The 15578-nt window shown below is 40.1% G+C and overlaps 1 long non-coding RNA gene across 1 annotated transcript; it reads right to left on the bottom strand.

The window, feature by feature from the left end:
- Positions 1 to 368: 368 nt before the first annotated feature.
- Positions 369 to 12791, bottom strand: LOC145551947 (uncharacterized). Its single transcript, XR_014087838.1, has 2 exons — positions 11937 to 12791; positions 369 to 670 (listed from the first exon to the last, which is right to left on the bottom strand). It is a non-coding gene; the product is annotated as an uncharacterized LOC145551947 (long non-coding RNA).
- Between the last annotated feature and the right edge of the window lie 2787 nt (positions 12792 to 15578).

Below are 15578 nucleotides of genomic sequence, written 5' to 3'. Positions count from 1 at the left end.
ATATCAACATTGATTCAACCATCATCTGAACGTGGATCTGGACACATATTTCTGTTGATTTTTACATTGAGTCAGTTATGAGTCAATGTTGATTCAACCTTCATCTGAACGTGAATCTGCATGCATATTTGTGTTTATTCTACATTGAATCAGTTAGTTATCAATGTTGATTCAACCTTCATCTCAATGTGGATTTACATGCAGATTTAGGTTGATTTCATATTGAATGAAAGCTAAGGATTTATGTACATTTATATTTATTGATAGGTCTACATACCATACCACTAAAAGCTTCTTCACTGGTGTTAAACACTACATTATTGGCAGATAATGGGTAAACTGTGTACAAAAGTTTAAAAAAGACAACATATGTTTGACAACATTTTATTTAAGAAAAGGGGGACAGATCTTTAAACATATTTGACTAATATTTGACTGTCAGAATTAACAGTCTATTGTCCACAGAAGAACAGAGTCCATGACGTTAAGCTTTGTACTGTATGAACCAGGGAAACAGTACAAGTTGTGGTAACCCCAGTTTCACTCTGGTTGGCGTCACTTTGATTCCTTGTGATGTCTTCCTCTCATTCTGGCGTGTAATGAAGCCACTTTTTGACAGTTTTACTGCAGTCCTCAAGAGTCAGCTTTTGGTCAAACTGCAGAGCAATGGCTAAAAAACACAAAAATAAAAGTGAGGAAGGTGCCAGTTAGAAATATGATAAACATTTGAAAAGTTCTGAAAGACATTGAAAGATTAAAGAGTATACTGGTTATAGGTCTGAGAACAAATACAACCATATAGTTTTCCATGTACACTCACTGTTAAATTAAAATGTAATGTTTATGTATACAACTACATTTACTTATCAAGCTGCAGTCTAGTGTAGGATTTATGATGCTGCACTCATGTTAAAATTAGGGAATCAATATTTAAAATAAAGGCTGTTTATCAGAAAACCTAAAGATAAAACTCAGGGAGGATCAGGGTTTATTTAACACACCAGAGACAGATCAATAGAGCAAAAGGTGATTTATACTGTAGTTGGAAAAATTATAATTTATACAGAATAAACTTCCATCAAATAGCTGGTTTAATCTTCAATCAACTACAAATATTTCCAAATAAGTTGATTAAATACATTACAAAATGTGCATTAAATAATTGTGTGAATGTGACTCTAGTGTAAAGTGCTTTCAGTGGTCAAAATGACTGTAAAAGTGCTATGTAAGTTTATTTACCATTTTTGAAGTAAACTAAATCTGTTTTCTTAAACATACTTAATAAATTTGTTAAAAATAAATTAACAAATTGAGTTGGATGATTATAATATATTGAATTGGTTAAACTTAATAAATTAAGTTGGATAAATTTAATAAATTCAGTTGGATAAACTTAATTGAATTGCTTGTTACCTACAGAAGCAATTCAATTAAGTTGGTTCAACTATTTTCTTTTTAGAGTGTTTTATAGTTGATCCGTCAGTTGTTGACCTCAACCATACATGCAACCTTTGTGATAATAATTCAACATTGAATTAACATCTTTTGCCAACAAGCCAACAGCGAAGCAGCTGTGTGGTTGGGCCATCCCACTCATGTAAATGGTGGGGGTGTACCGCTCCACTCCTTGTAGTAAGTTGTAGATAGATGTTTTTGTGTCAATATATCCCACGCAAACAGTCAGTGAGAATTGTTATGAACAAGTAAGAAAATGTACAGAAAGGAATCAGCACCGACTATCCTCTACAGTGCTTTAAAACATTTAAAACATGATAACCCCGCTCAGTAATAAAATGCTCTGACCCAGAGCTCGAGGAGGAGGAGGAGAAGGGAAGGGGTGCGGCAAAACAGCTGACATTCATGAAATGTTGATCAGATAAATGCATTTCAGTCATTAGATTTCAACGACAAAACAACATTGATTCAATGACAGTTTCAACGTTAGTAACTTAGCTAGAGGTGGATGATTGTTTGAGGGTTGATCCACCGTCATTTGTCGACTTCAACCAAAAATCAACCATTAATCAGCCCTCGGCATTTCAGTCATCAGATTTCAACCACAAAACAACGTTGATTCAATGACACAGTTTCAACGGTTTGATTGGATGGTTGTTTGACGGTTGATCCACCATCATTTGTCGACTTCAACCAAAAATCAACGATTCTAACTATTTTTCAACGTTGATTTAACATCATGTGCTATCTGGGATGTCACAGGCAAAATTAAAGAATAATGTGTAAATGACTATTGACTTCATATATATATATATATATATATATATATATATTTTTTATATTATTATTATTTTTTTTGCTTTATTGTCTTTTTTTAATGATGTTTCCTCATTTGGCTGGGAGTTGTTTGTTGCCTTTTGAGCGATGTTTTGATTTAAAGAGGGTTTTTTGGAGAGACAAGGTTGCTAGGCGATCTACACAAACTTCTGACAGTGTCATGATCCGTGTTTCTGTGTGTTTATTTTTGAGTTTTTTTTCAGTGTGATCCTGTTCCCTGTGAGTCATGTCTCTGCGTCTTCCCCTTGATTGTTTCCCAGGTGTGTCTCGTTCCCTTGATTACCCCTGTGTGTATTTAGTCCCACCTGTTGTCTGTGTTCCTCGTCGGATCCTCGTCTAACGTCGTGTGTACCAGTCTGTTTCCCAGTGTTCCTTGTGCTCCCCATTGTTCTGTACCTCGACACGCGACATTAAATTCATAATTTCATCATCTTAACTGGGTCTCAGCGTTTCTCCTCACCTCAACCAACACCCATTATGACAGACAGTAACTGACGGTTGGCTGTTTTGGACATAGTGCAACGAGTGAGCGAGGATATGAGTTACGGTTGAGTGGAGATAACTAGGGAATAGTCCAATTAAGGTCCAGACAATCAATTAACTAGCGCTTGGTTGATGAGGGAACAAGGTGGGTGTTTTGATGACTGAATTGTATTTATTGAGCGTGATTTAAATGTTTCGACATGAAATGTTAATATTTGATTAACTGTCAAACAGTTGAAACGGTTAGAATACGTTTTAATTCATTTGTAATACAGACATTTAACAGTTAATTAAATGCATGTATTATAAATTTATTGATATTATATAAAGTGAGGTTTATAGGTTGAAGTGAAAGGTTGGAACCACTAAGAGTTGCTAATGGTATTTTGTTTGTATGTTTGTAGCTCTTACGGTGTGTTCATGTATAAAGGCAGTTGAATAAAGAACCGTGAACCATCAGTTAAAGAGACCATCTTTTCAACCGGGGCGCTACAGTAAGAGCTTGTACCTCCGGACAGTAAGAGCTTGACCCAAGCTGAGAAGAGCTTCACCCTGAGCTAAGAAGACGTTCAACCCACTCTCAGCATCAAGCATGGAAGCATCTGAACAGGAAATAAAGTACACCAAGGACCTACAGGTCGACGAAGAAGAGGAGGCTCAAAGCTCTGTTCGTCAAAGGAGGCCTACAGAAAAAGTGTGAGCGTATCAGGAGGAGGAAGCCCACAAAAAGGAAAAACGTCTTCTCAAAGTTTATGATCAATGGAAAAGGCAAGTACGTACAATAAGAGAACAATTGAAAGGAGACATAACAAACAGTCAAATTGCTTCACTCATGGACATCTTAGAAAGGGAAAGAGATAATGTCATAAAGTTATACACAGAAATAAGGGAAATCATTTCTCCCTGTAGTGACACAAGGCGACTTATAGATGCATGCGAAGCAGTCACCAATGACATTATCAGAGTTGCATATGAAAGACTCAGACATAGATGACTATGACAGTGGGAAAGTGAAGGCACGTCTATGTGAACTTCTTGATCCAGACTATGCTCAATCCATTTACAGTTCTTCCATCCCACACTCAAGTAAACTCTCAGCTGCCAGTAATTCAAACTCTACAAGGTCAGTAGTAGCTGTAAAGAGAGCAGAGGCTGCAGCAGAGTTAGCAGCCAAGGAGGCAGAGTATGAAGTGTTATTATAAGAAGAAAAACAAAGAGAAAGGATTCAACTTTTGGAAGAAAGACAGAGAAAGGAGTTAGAATCTCAAAAACGTGAGTTAGAGAGATTAAAGGCTGAAAGGTAGTTAAAGGCAGCACCAGCTAGATTAATAACCTATGACCAGGAGATAAGGAGCGAGAGCAGTGTTCATGTTGATTGTACTAGAGCAACTCAAAAGGCTTCTATAGTTTCTGCTCCCATTCAGGTCCCTAACCCCAACATTATGTCCACCTCACCTCTACAAGCAGATGTCCTTTATTTAGCCCATGCATTACAGGACAGTGTTGCCATGAACAGACTGCCAGTGCCCGAGCCCTCCACGTTCACAGGCGATCCAATAGAGTTCATTGAGTGGAAAGCTTCATTTGCTGCACTCATTGATAAAAAGAACATATCACCTGCAGACAAGGTACACCACTTAAGGAAATATGTAGGGGGTTCAGCTCGACAAACGCTTGATGGCATCTTCTACAGAAACGACAGTGATGCCTATCAGGATGCGTGGGAATGCCTCAACCAAAGTATGGACATCCATTTATTGTACAGAAAGCGTACAGTGAAAGACTAGCAAAATGGCCAAAGATACAAACAAATGACTCAATAGGATTGAGCATTTGCTGATTTCATTCAAACATGTCATGAAGCTATGCCACACATAGAGGGTTTAAGCATTCTCAACGATTGTGAAGAAAATCAAAAACTTGTTCAAAAATTACCGAACTGGGCAGCTGCAAGGTGGAATCGTCAGGCTACTCAGTACATGAAAGAAAATGGAAAGTTTCTAAGTTTAAGGCACTTTACTGAGTTCATGTCCACTGAAGCTGAGATTGTGTGCAATCCAATTATGTGATTTCAGGCTCTTCACTTAACAGACTTCACCAAAATAACCAGCAAAGGACTGTCGTTACAGACATGTATGTGAAATATGCAAGAAAAAACACCCTACCTGTCTGCATGACTTTAACTATGACGACAAATCAAAGACAAGCCAATTTCAAATGAGCATGGAACAGACCGCAACAACCCTGTTTCTCAATGCAAGAACCAATGAACAATGTATAAGCATCTCTATGATTGTACCAGTATGGGTTTCTTCAGAGCAACAACCAGGTGAATAAAGGCTTGTTTATGCACTCTTGGACACATCACGGTTTATTGACCGTGATGTGTCTAACAATCTCAAAGCTAAGGCAACCCCAATAAGGTTAAAACTTACTACAATGCTTGTTAAGGATGCAGTTGTGCCAAGCGAGCATGTCCCAGGTCTCAAGGTGAGAGGATACAACTCTTCAGACATAATTGAACTCCCTCCTGCTTACACTAAAGACTGTATACCGGTTAACCACTCTCACATTCCTTCCTGTGAAACGGCAAGGCAATGGGATCATCTCAAGGTAATAGTGAATGAGATCCTCCCACAGCTAGAATGTGAAGTTGGGCTGTTAATTGGCTACAACCGTTCCAAGGCATTAGCTCCAAGGCAGGTCATATTAGGTGATGCAGATTAACCCTATGCTGTCCGCACAGCATTGGGCTGGAGTATTGTAGGCCCCACATCATCTCACAGTGACTCTTTTACCATATGTGCTATGTGCCACAGAGTCACAATCAAAGAGCTTCCTTTAATGACTCCTGCTGATGCACTCAAGGTTCTCGAGTCTGATTTTAAGGATGATAACAAGGATAACAAATCAGTGTCTCAAGATGACATTCTCTTTCTGAATATACTAGAGCAAGGCATTTATAAAAACTATGAAGGACATTATGAAATGCCACTTCCATTTAAGGAAAGACCTCTGTTACCAGACAATAAAAAATGGCCACTGTACGACTTCAAAGCCTCAAAAACAAACTGTCAAAAAACCAAGGATACAATGTGTAAAGTTTATGGACGAAGTCATAAAGAAGGGTCAGGCAGAGGAAATTCACAATGAAGCAAAAGAAGGAGAAAAGTGGTATATTCCTCATCACAGAATATATCATCCTCAAAAACCAGACAAACTCAGAGTAGTCTTTGACTCCTCATCAAAATACAAAGGTAACAGTCTCAATGATCTTTTGATGTCAGGCCCAGATTTGCTGAATAATCTAATTGGTGTACTAATGAGATTCCGACGATATCAAGTGGCATTACTATGCGACATTGAAAAAATGTTCCATCAATTTCATGTCCATGAAGCAGATGGAGACTATTTAAGATTTTTATGGTGGAAAAATGGCAACTTAGACACTGAACCCCAAGAGTTTCGAATGAAGGTACATCTCTTTGGAGCCACATCTTCACCAGGATGTGCAAATTATGGACTAAAACATCTTGCAAATGAAAACAAGACCCAGTTTCCCCTTGCACCTCAGTTCATAATGAAAGATTTCTATGTGGATGATGGTGCAACAAGTACTATAAGCATCAAGGATGCTATTGAGCTCATCCAGGTAACTCAGACACTTTGTGCTTCAGGTGGCCTCAGACACCACAAGTTTGTAAGTAATGACAAAACAGTGTTAGAAAGCATTCCACTATCTGAACTTGCTTCTCCACAGCAAGCATGTGACCTAGCGTTTAATGACTCTAAACTTGAAAGAGCACTAGGTATTCACTGGCACATTGACTCAGACACTTTACGGTTTCGCTTTCGCCCCAACAACCAACCTGATACAAGGCTTGACATTCTATCTATAGTTGCATCTTTGTACGACCCGTTAGGATTCATATAACGGGTCGTTAGACCCGTTAGATGAATCTAACTTTCATCTTTGTGCTCACAGGTAAAAGAGTCCTTCAAGAGATATGCAAACAAGGTACAAGCTGGGACGATCCCCTTCCCAGTGAACTAAAGCCTATGTGGAATAAATGGAAGGATGACTTAAGGAACTTGGAGAAAACAACAATACCACGCTGTTATGTTCCTAAAGACTTTGGCCAAATAGTAAAAACAGAGCTGCATCACTTTTCTGATGCCAGTTCATATGGTTATGGTCAATGTTCGTATTTAAGATATACAAACGAAGATGCTAAGGTTCATTGTGTTTTGGTTACAGCAAAGACCAGAGTTGCTCCTATTAAAGTAACAACAATACCCAGACCCGTACTGACAGCCATTGTGATCTCCATTACTGCCAGCAACGTATTAAAGGATGAGCTTGGATTGACACAGATTGATGAATATTTCTGGACAGACTCTAAAGTAGTTTTAGGCCACATCAATAATGAGGCATGCCGTTTTCATACCTTTGTTTCAAATCGTGTTCAAAGGATAAGCCTCAACAGCACACCCCAGCAGTGGAGATATGTCTCTTCTGAACAAAACCCAGCAGATATTGCCTCCCAAGGCTCAAGTGCAAGTGAGCTCATTTCATCTGACTGGTTCAAAGGGCCACAATTTCTGTGGGACAAAGAAATTCCTCCATCTGCAAAGATGGAGGTAAACTTGCCACTTGGAGATACAGAAGTTAAAAAGGCACAAGCACTGAGCACCTTCAAAACAGAAAAAAAGGATTTGACAGACAAGTTAACAAAGTTTTCTCCTTGGTACAAAGCCACCCAAGCCATTGCTAGACTGATTCGTTGTGCCAAAGTAGATAAAACAACAAGTCATAGCACAGTACAAAAAAGGCAAAACACTCAAAGTGTTATTCTAAAAGACGTACAAGAAAAAGAATACGCAAAGGAAATAAGGATGCTGAAATATGGAAAAGCTCTTCCTCATAAAAACAAACTGTTTCAAATTGACACTTTTCTTGATAGTAATGGACTCCTTAAGGTGGGATGAAGGTTAAAGGATGCTTCTTTCTCTACCTCAATGAAACATCCAATAACAGTTCCAAAAGGTCACCATGTCACTCAACTGCTAATTGCTCATTTCCACGATAAAGTGCAACATCAAGGGAAAGGACTGACAATTAATGAGATCAGATCAAATGGAATTTGGATTCCAGGCATCAACAAAGCCGTAGTAAAGTTTACACAACAATGTGTAAAGTGTCGTAGACTCAGAAGAGGAATAGAATAGAACAACATAAAATGTCTGATCTACCAACTACACGTTTAGAGCCATCGCCACCGTTTACATTCTGTGGAATGGATTGTTTTGGTCCTTTTATAACCAAACAAGCTCGAAAGGTGCATAAACATTATGGACTACTTCTTACTTGTCTATGTTGCAGAGCAATACATATAGAAATGCTAGACGACTTGACTACAGATGCGTTTATCAACACGCTCCATTGTTTTATAGACATAAGAGGAACAGTCAGCGAGATAAGGTGTAATCAAGGAAGCAACTTCATTGGAGCTAAAAATATACTGCAGAAAGCATTAAAACAACTGGACTCTAGCCGCATTACCACATTTCTAGCCGAAAAGCAGTGTGACTTCAAAATGCACACTCCTCATTCAAGCCACACTGGAGGCGTATGGGAAAGACAAATCAGAACTGTTCGAAATATTCTACGCTCAACAGCTTCACTTTCATCAGGCAGGATGGACGATGGATCTTTAAGGACATTCTTTTATGAAGCAATGTTGATTGTGAACAGCAGACCTCTAACAGTGGATAACCTCAGTGACCCAAACAGTCCCGATCCATCCATCCATCCATCCATTTTCTTGCACCCTTTTTCCCTCAGTGGGGTCGGGAGGGGTGCTGGTGCCCATCTCCAGCCAACGTTTCGGGCGAGAGGCGGGGTACACCCTGGACAGGTCGCCAGTCTGTCGCAGGGCAACACAGAGATACACAGGACACACAACCATGCACACACACACTCACACCTAGGGGCAATTTGGAGAGGCCAATTAACCTGACAGTCATGTTTTTGGACTGTGGGAGGAAACCGGAGTACCCGGAGAAAACCCACGCATGCACAGGGAGAACATGCAAACTCCATGCAGAAAGACCCCAGGCCGGGAATCGAACCCAGAACCTTCTTGCTGCAAGGCAACAGCTCTACCAACTGCGCCACTGTGCAGCCCAATCCATTGACTCCAAATCACCTGCTCTCTATGAAGTCAAAGGTAGCTCTGCCTCCTCCAGGTAAATTCGTCAAAGAAGACATTTATGCACGGAAAAGGTGGCGGCAGGTGCAATATGTAGCAGAGCAGTTTTGGTCACGTTGGAAAAGGGAGTATCTATCCAACATCGCAACAAGGCAGAAATGGCACACTCCAAGAAGAAACTTGAAGGTCGGAGATGTTGTCATGGAGAAGATGGATGACTTACCTCGTAATGAATGGAGATTAGCACGTGTGATAAGCACAGTAACTGATAAGGACGGACTTGTAAGAAAAGTGAAGATTCGTTTTGGAGAACGAAAGATGGAGAAAGGACAATGTTCCAGCTAGGCTTCTATATTGGAACGTCCAGTGCAGAAACTGGTTCTACTATTAGAGACTGTTTAACTATAAGAAATCATTATCACTCCACTCGTTAAGTTCTAATGATTTGGTGGGAGTGTAAATGACTTAATTGATGCATACACGCATATATATATATGTATATATATATATATTTTTTTTTTGTTTGTTTGTTTTATTGTCTTTTTTTTATGATGTTGTTTCCTCATTTGGCCGGGAGTTGTTTGTTGCCATTTGACCGATGTTTTGATTTAAAGAGGGTTTTTTGGAGAGACAAGGTTGCTAGGCGAACTACACAAACTTCTGACAGTAACTGACGGTTGGCTGTTTTGGACATAGTGCAACGAGTGAGCGAGGATACGAGTTACGGTTGAGTGGAGATAACTAGGGAATAGTCCAATTAAGGTCCAGACAATCAATTAACTAGCGCTTGGTTGATGAGGGAACAAGGTGGGTGTTTTGATGACTGAATTGTATTTATTGAGCGTGATTTAAATGTTTCGACATGAAATGTTGTTAATATTTGATTAACTGTCAAACAGTTGAAACAGTTAGAATACGTTTTAATTCATTTGTCATACAGAAATGTTACAGTTAATTAAATGCATGTATTGTAAATTTAATGATATTATATAAAGTGAGGTTTATAGGTTGAAGTGAAAGGTTGGAACCAGTAAGAGTTGCTAATGGTATTTTGTTTGTATGTTTGTAGCTCTTACGGTGTGTGCATGTATAAAGGCAGTTGAATAAAGAAACGTGAACCATCAGTTAAAGAGACCATCTTTTCAACCAGGACGCTACATAATGGTATCTTAAATAAAAGGATACAACTTACAATAAGGCACAAGGCAAAATAACAATAAGAGGTAATGTGGATGACAGGAAGTTGGGGAAAATTAAAGGAAAATTGTTTTTACAGTAACTCTGTGGTTCTGAATACCAGCAAGACAGTAACTACGATTATTGCTCCGAGTCACTTGCACCAAAATATCAGCCAGATAATTGCATCCTTCTGGTCGCTAGCTAAATCAAAGGCGAAAAAAAAATCTGGGTGTCACATTTGACTCACCATTTGGTTTTGAGTCTCACATTAAGACTGTTTCCTGTTCTTGTTTCTTTTATTTAAGAAACAGTAAGGGGTGTGCATAAGACTGACATGACACAGTCATAAATATGACAAAGCAGACAGAATGAATCTGAATAAAGTGAATAATAAATTAAGAAATTTTAGTGATTTAAATACAATTAAATAAGCAGCAGCTAAAGAAAAACTGATCTAAAGAAAAGCCACTATGGCAGGAACAGAAATTTTACATTGGCCAGATAACTTCACCAAAGTGAACGATTTTTGGGAAAAACCAGAGCGCCTGGAGAAAAACCGGTTCCTGCAGATTAAATAAGTAAAGGTCCTGTCCAGAACTAGACACCTTCAAGAGGTGCTATGTTCTAGTTAGTACAGGACATTAGTCCTTTTGATGAAAGACTTAAGGGCATATCTGTCTCATTTTGTGACAGATATGCACATTTGACATGACGAATTAAATTTACCTAATGGAGAAAAAGCACCAGGAGGATCAGGAGGTCAGCCTTACTGCTGAACAGGTCCAGCTGGGTGACCTCCAGGTCCTCCTGGTGTTTCTTTTGTCTCTTTCATTTAAGAAACAGTAAGGGGTGTGCATAAGACTGACATGACGCTGTCATAAATATGACATAGCAATTTTTATGAACATGGAGAAGTCTTTATGAATGTTTATGAATGTTGTCTGTAAATAATGACTCTTTTGACAAAAGGTTGCTTATGCACACCATTTCAAATAAAGGGTTACTTAAAAAACATTGCTAAAATAACATATATGGTCTCCAGAGTTGACCTAGAGAAAATTGTTCATGCTTATGTGTCATCTCGTCTGGAGTTGACTGTAGAGGTTTTTCAAAAGCAACTAAAAGCTTTTTAATTTTCTCAAGTTTTTTTACATCATGATTTTATTGTGTTTCTTGTGTTTGTTTTTGCTTTGTGAAGTTTTAAGGTTGATTTTTTTATTGTACAGTGATTTGTGATTGTGTCTGTGAAAAACTTTACTTAGAAAGTAAAATCACATGAGGAGGATAAAAACTAAGAACAGACAGAATGAATCTGAATAAAATAAATAAAATACAAGAAAGTTTAGAGATTTAAATACAATTAAATAAGCAGCAGCTAAAGAAAAACTGATCTAAAGAAAAGCCACTATGGCAGGAACAGAAATTTTACATTGGCCAGATAACTTAACCAAAGTGAACGATTTTGGGGAAAAACCAGAGCGCCTGGAGAAAAACCGGTTCCTGCAAATTGAATAAGTAAAAGTCCTGTCCAGAACCAGACACCTTCAAGAGGTGGAATGTTCTAGTCAGTACAGGACATTAGTCCTTTTGATGAAAGACTTAAGGGCATATCTGTCTCATTTTGTGACAGATATGCACATTTTACATGACGAATTAACTTTACCTAATGGAGAAAAAGCACCAGGAGGATCTGGAGGTCAGCCTTACTGCTGAACAGGTCCAGCTGGGTGACCTCCAGGTCCTCCTGGGGGGTCCATCCAGCTAGGTTACCTCCTGTCCTCCTTGTGAGTCTCATCAGTTGGGTGATCTCCAGGTCCTCCAGCTGGGTGACCTCCTGGTCCTCATGGGGGTGTCTCCAGCTAGGTGACCTCCAAGACCTCCTGGCGTGTCCGTCTGACTGTAAGGCTGACCTCCCAGTCCTGCTGGTGGGTTTGTCCAACTGAGTGACCCCCAGGTCCTCCTGGTGGGTCTCTCAAGCTGGGTGACCTCCAAAACCTCCTGGTGGGTACGTCTCACTGTAAGGCTGACCTCCAGGTCCTCCTGGTGGGTCTCTCCAGCTGGGTGAGCTCCCATTCCTCCTGGTGGGTCTGTCCATCCGGCTGACCTCCAGCTCCTCCTGGTGGGTGTCTCCAGCTAGGTGACCTCCAAGACCTCCTGGCGTGTCCGTCTGACTGTAAGGCTGACCTCCCAGTCCTCCTGGTGGGTTTGTCCAGCTGAGTGACCCCCAGGTCCTCCTGGTGGGTCTCTCAAGCTGGATGACCTCCAAGACCTCCTGGTGGGTCCATCTGACTGTAAGGCTGACCTCCAGGTGCTCCTGGTGGGTCTCTCCAGCTGGGTGAGCTCCCATTCCTCCTGGTAGGTCTGTCCATCCGGCTGACCTCCAGCTCCTCCTGGTGGGTCTCTCCAGCTAGGTGATCTCCAAGACCTTCTGATATGTCCCTCAGGCTGCAAGGCTGAGGGACATATCAGACATATCAGGGCTTTCTTTTTTTTTCAATAGTACTTGTCTAAAATCTGTTTCTTTGGGGTCTTTTGTAAGTTTATCCAAATAAAATGCATTGGCTTTCTTGTAGGCTAAATTAGAATGGAGCTGGTAATACATTTTCAAAGGTACAGAAGGGTTCCAATATTGAGAAGACATCGTCGCTCACATCAAACTTGGGTCTCACGCATATATATTGACTGAATATATATGCACCCAAAAAGGAGAAAAGTAGGGTCAGTAAAATACATTTTAGGAAATAGGTTGAAAAACTCCAAGAATTTGGAACGTGACCCTCATCAGGATCAAGGTCAGTCCCTCCAGCTTGGTGACCTCCAATACGTGCAGGTGTGTTCTGCTGCCTGACCTGCAGGTTCTCCTGAACTTCATCATCTTGTCCTAATTCGGCTGAAGAACCTGCTCTCTCACACTCTGAATTCGAACAATCAGAGTGAGAAGAGGTGTGATGGTGTGGGTCAAATCGGCTAAACAGTTCGTCCTCAATTTCTGAGAATGAGATTTCCAACCATAAACTCTCTGTTAAACCACCAGTTTCAGCCCAGTTCTCAGGTTGTGCAGACGAGGTCAAAGGCTCTATTATATCATGATTCTCAGCCTCAATGACAGTTGTCTCGTCCTCTAGAATTGTTGTTTCCACAACAGCATCTCTGTCTTTTGTAAAAATTGTGTCTTGATTTTGCTCGTGTTGCTCCCTGACAGGAGTAAAGACTTCAACCTGCTCGCATTCTGGAGTTGTCACTTCAAATGAGATTTTCTTTTCCAGAAGCTTAGTTTGATTTTTATCTGCTGTACTCAAGTCAGAATCTGCAAAGTCTTGAGTGCTTATTACCAGTGTAGCACTAGGAATTACTTCTGTTGGCATTACTCGATTTGGTATTGTGTCAGATTGTTCAGACAAATCAATCTGAAGCTGAAGTACATCTGATGGTGAATGTAGAAACTCTGCATTGTCACTACCAGTTGAACTTGCATCTGCGAGTACATCCACCTCAAGATCACACTCACTCTGTTGCTCTGAAGACAGCTGGGTGATTTCTTCTTCATTTCTTTTCTCCATATCTTGTCTTTGCTGGATGACATCAACCTCTGAAGTAGAAATCTGTTCTTGGTCAGATTCTGGAGCTTCAACATCCAAAGATATTATAGATTTCTCTTCTTCTGACATAGTAAACTCCTCAGATTTAGTATCCTCAATTTTCTTTGGTGTTGCAAAAGATGTGTCTGACACAGACTCAGAGATGTCTGACACAGACTCAGTGTCTGACACAGACTCACTAACCAGTCTGTGGATCCTGGGTCTGTCTTTCCATAGAGCCAGCCTAGTGACTCTAGGTACTCTATGGACTCTAGGGTGCTGTTGATTAGGTACATCATCATCGTGTTCAGCATCCAAAAACGTAGAGGTGTGTTCACTCTGGTCTGTCTCTGAAGAAAATGTGCCCTTTGGATTTGCTTGACATGGTTCTGTTAATTTCTTAATTTTTTCAGTGAGTTCTGAAAGGCTTTGAACCTCACATTCAAGTTCATCTGCAGATCTCCGCGCAGCTTTGATATTTTCATCTACATAATCACTGTCATAATTTCCAGATGTCTTGTCTAGTATTGCACTCAATTTCAGGAGCTCATCTTGCGATTCATTGTATAGTTTTCTTTTCTCCATGTCTTGTCTTTGCTGGATGACATCAACCTCTGAAGTAGAAATCTGTTCTTGGTCAGATGCTGGAGCTTCAACATCTGAAGATATTATAGATTTCTCTTCTTCAGACATAGTAAACTCCTCAGATTTAGTATCCTCAAATTTCTTTGGTGTTGCAAAAGAGGTGTCTGACACAGACTCAGAGGTGTCTGACACAGACTCAGAGGTGTCTGACACAGACTCAGAGGTGTTTGGCACAGACTCAGAAACCAGTCTGTTGATCCTGGGTCTGTCTTTCCATAGAGCCACCCTAGTGACTCTAGGTACTCTATGGACTCTAGGGTGCTGTTGATTAGGTACATCATCGTCATCGTGTTCAGGATCCAAAAATGTAGAGCTGTGTGCACTCTGGTCTGTCTCTGAAGAAAATGTGCCCTTCGGATTTGCTTGACATGGTTCTGTTAATTTCTTAATTTTTTCAGTGAGTTCTGAAAGGCTTTTAACCTCACATTCAAGTTCATCTGCAGATCTCCGCACAGCTTTGATATTTTCATCTTCATAACCACTGTCATAATTTCCACATGAACTTGAAGTGTCAGACACAGCTGTCTTGTCTAGTATTGCACGCAATTTCAGGAGCTCATCTTGCGATTCCTTGTATAGTTGGTGGTAGTAGTCCTTTTGTTCCCTTTCTCTAGATACCTGTGTATCAAGTTCGGAAATTATCTGGTGAAGGGAAAATGCCGTGCTTACTTCAGCTTGTAGTCGACACAAATTTTGAGATTCTTTGCTTTGTTCTGTATCTTGTGTTCCTTTCAGAGGGCCACCGCCCAAAGTGGATATCAGTTCTTGATCACATTCAGGAGCTGTGATGTCCAAAGATGTGCTAAAGTTCTGAAAAGTAGAATCCAAGCTTATGTAACGTGTGTCTCTAGGCTCCTCAGTCGTAGCAGCAAAGGTCTCCAGTTGTGCAGGTTGTGGGGCATGAGTTTCCACTGTAACACTAGAATCCTGTAAAGTAGGTGCATACACATCATCATTTTCAGTGACTAAAACTGTGTAAGATGTGTTTTCTTTGTGCTCCATGTCGGAAGAAATTGTTTCATTTGAAATCGTTTCTTCTGGCTCTGCTACAATCATGCATGTATTGGCTGTTTTTGCCGTCTCTTCAGATTTCAAAAGGAAGTTGTCCCACATTGCACGCAACTCCAACAGCTCATGATGTTCTTCATAATATAGTTTTTTGTAATAGTCCTTTTCATCCTTTTCCTTA

Source organism: Poecilia reticulata, chromosome 6 (genome assembly GCF_904066995.2).
Source record: "Poecilia reticulata chromosome 6, P_reticulata-male-v2, whole genome shotgun sequence".
NCBI classification, from domain to species: domain Eukaryota; kingdom Metazoa; phylum Chordata; class Actinopteri; order Cyprinodontiformes; family Poeciliidae; genus Poecilia; species Poecilia reticulata.
Note: the sequence above shows the minus strand (reverse complement) of the source record. Positions and strands in the feature narration are given on the sequence as shown.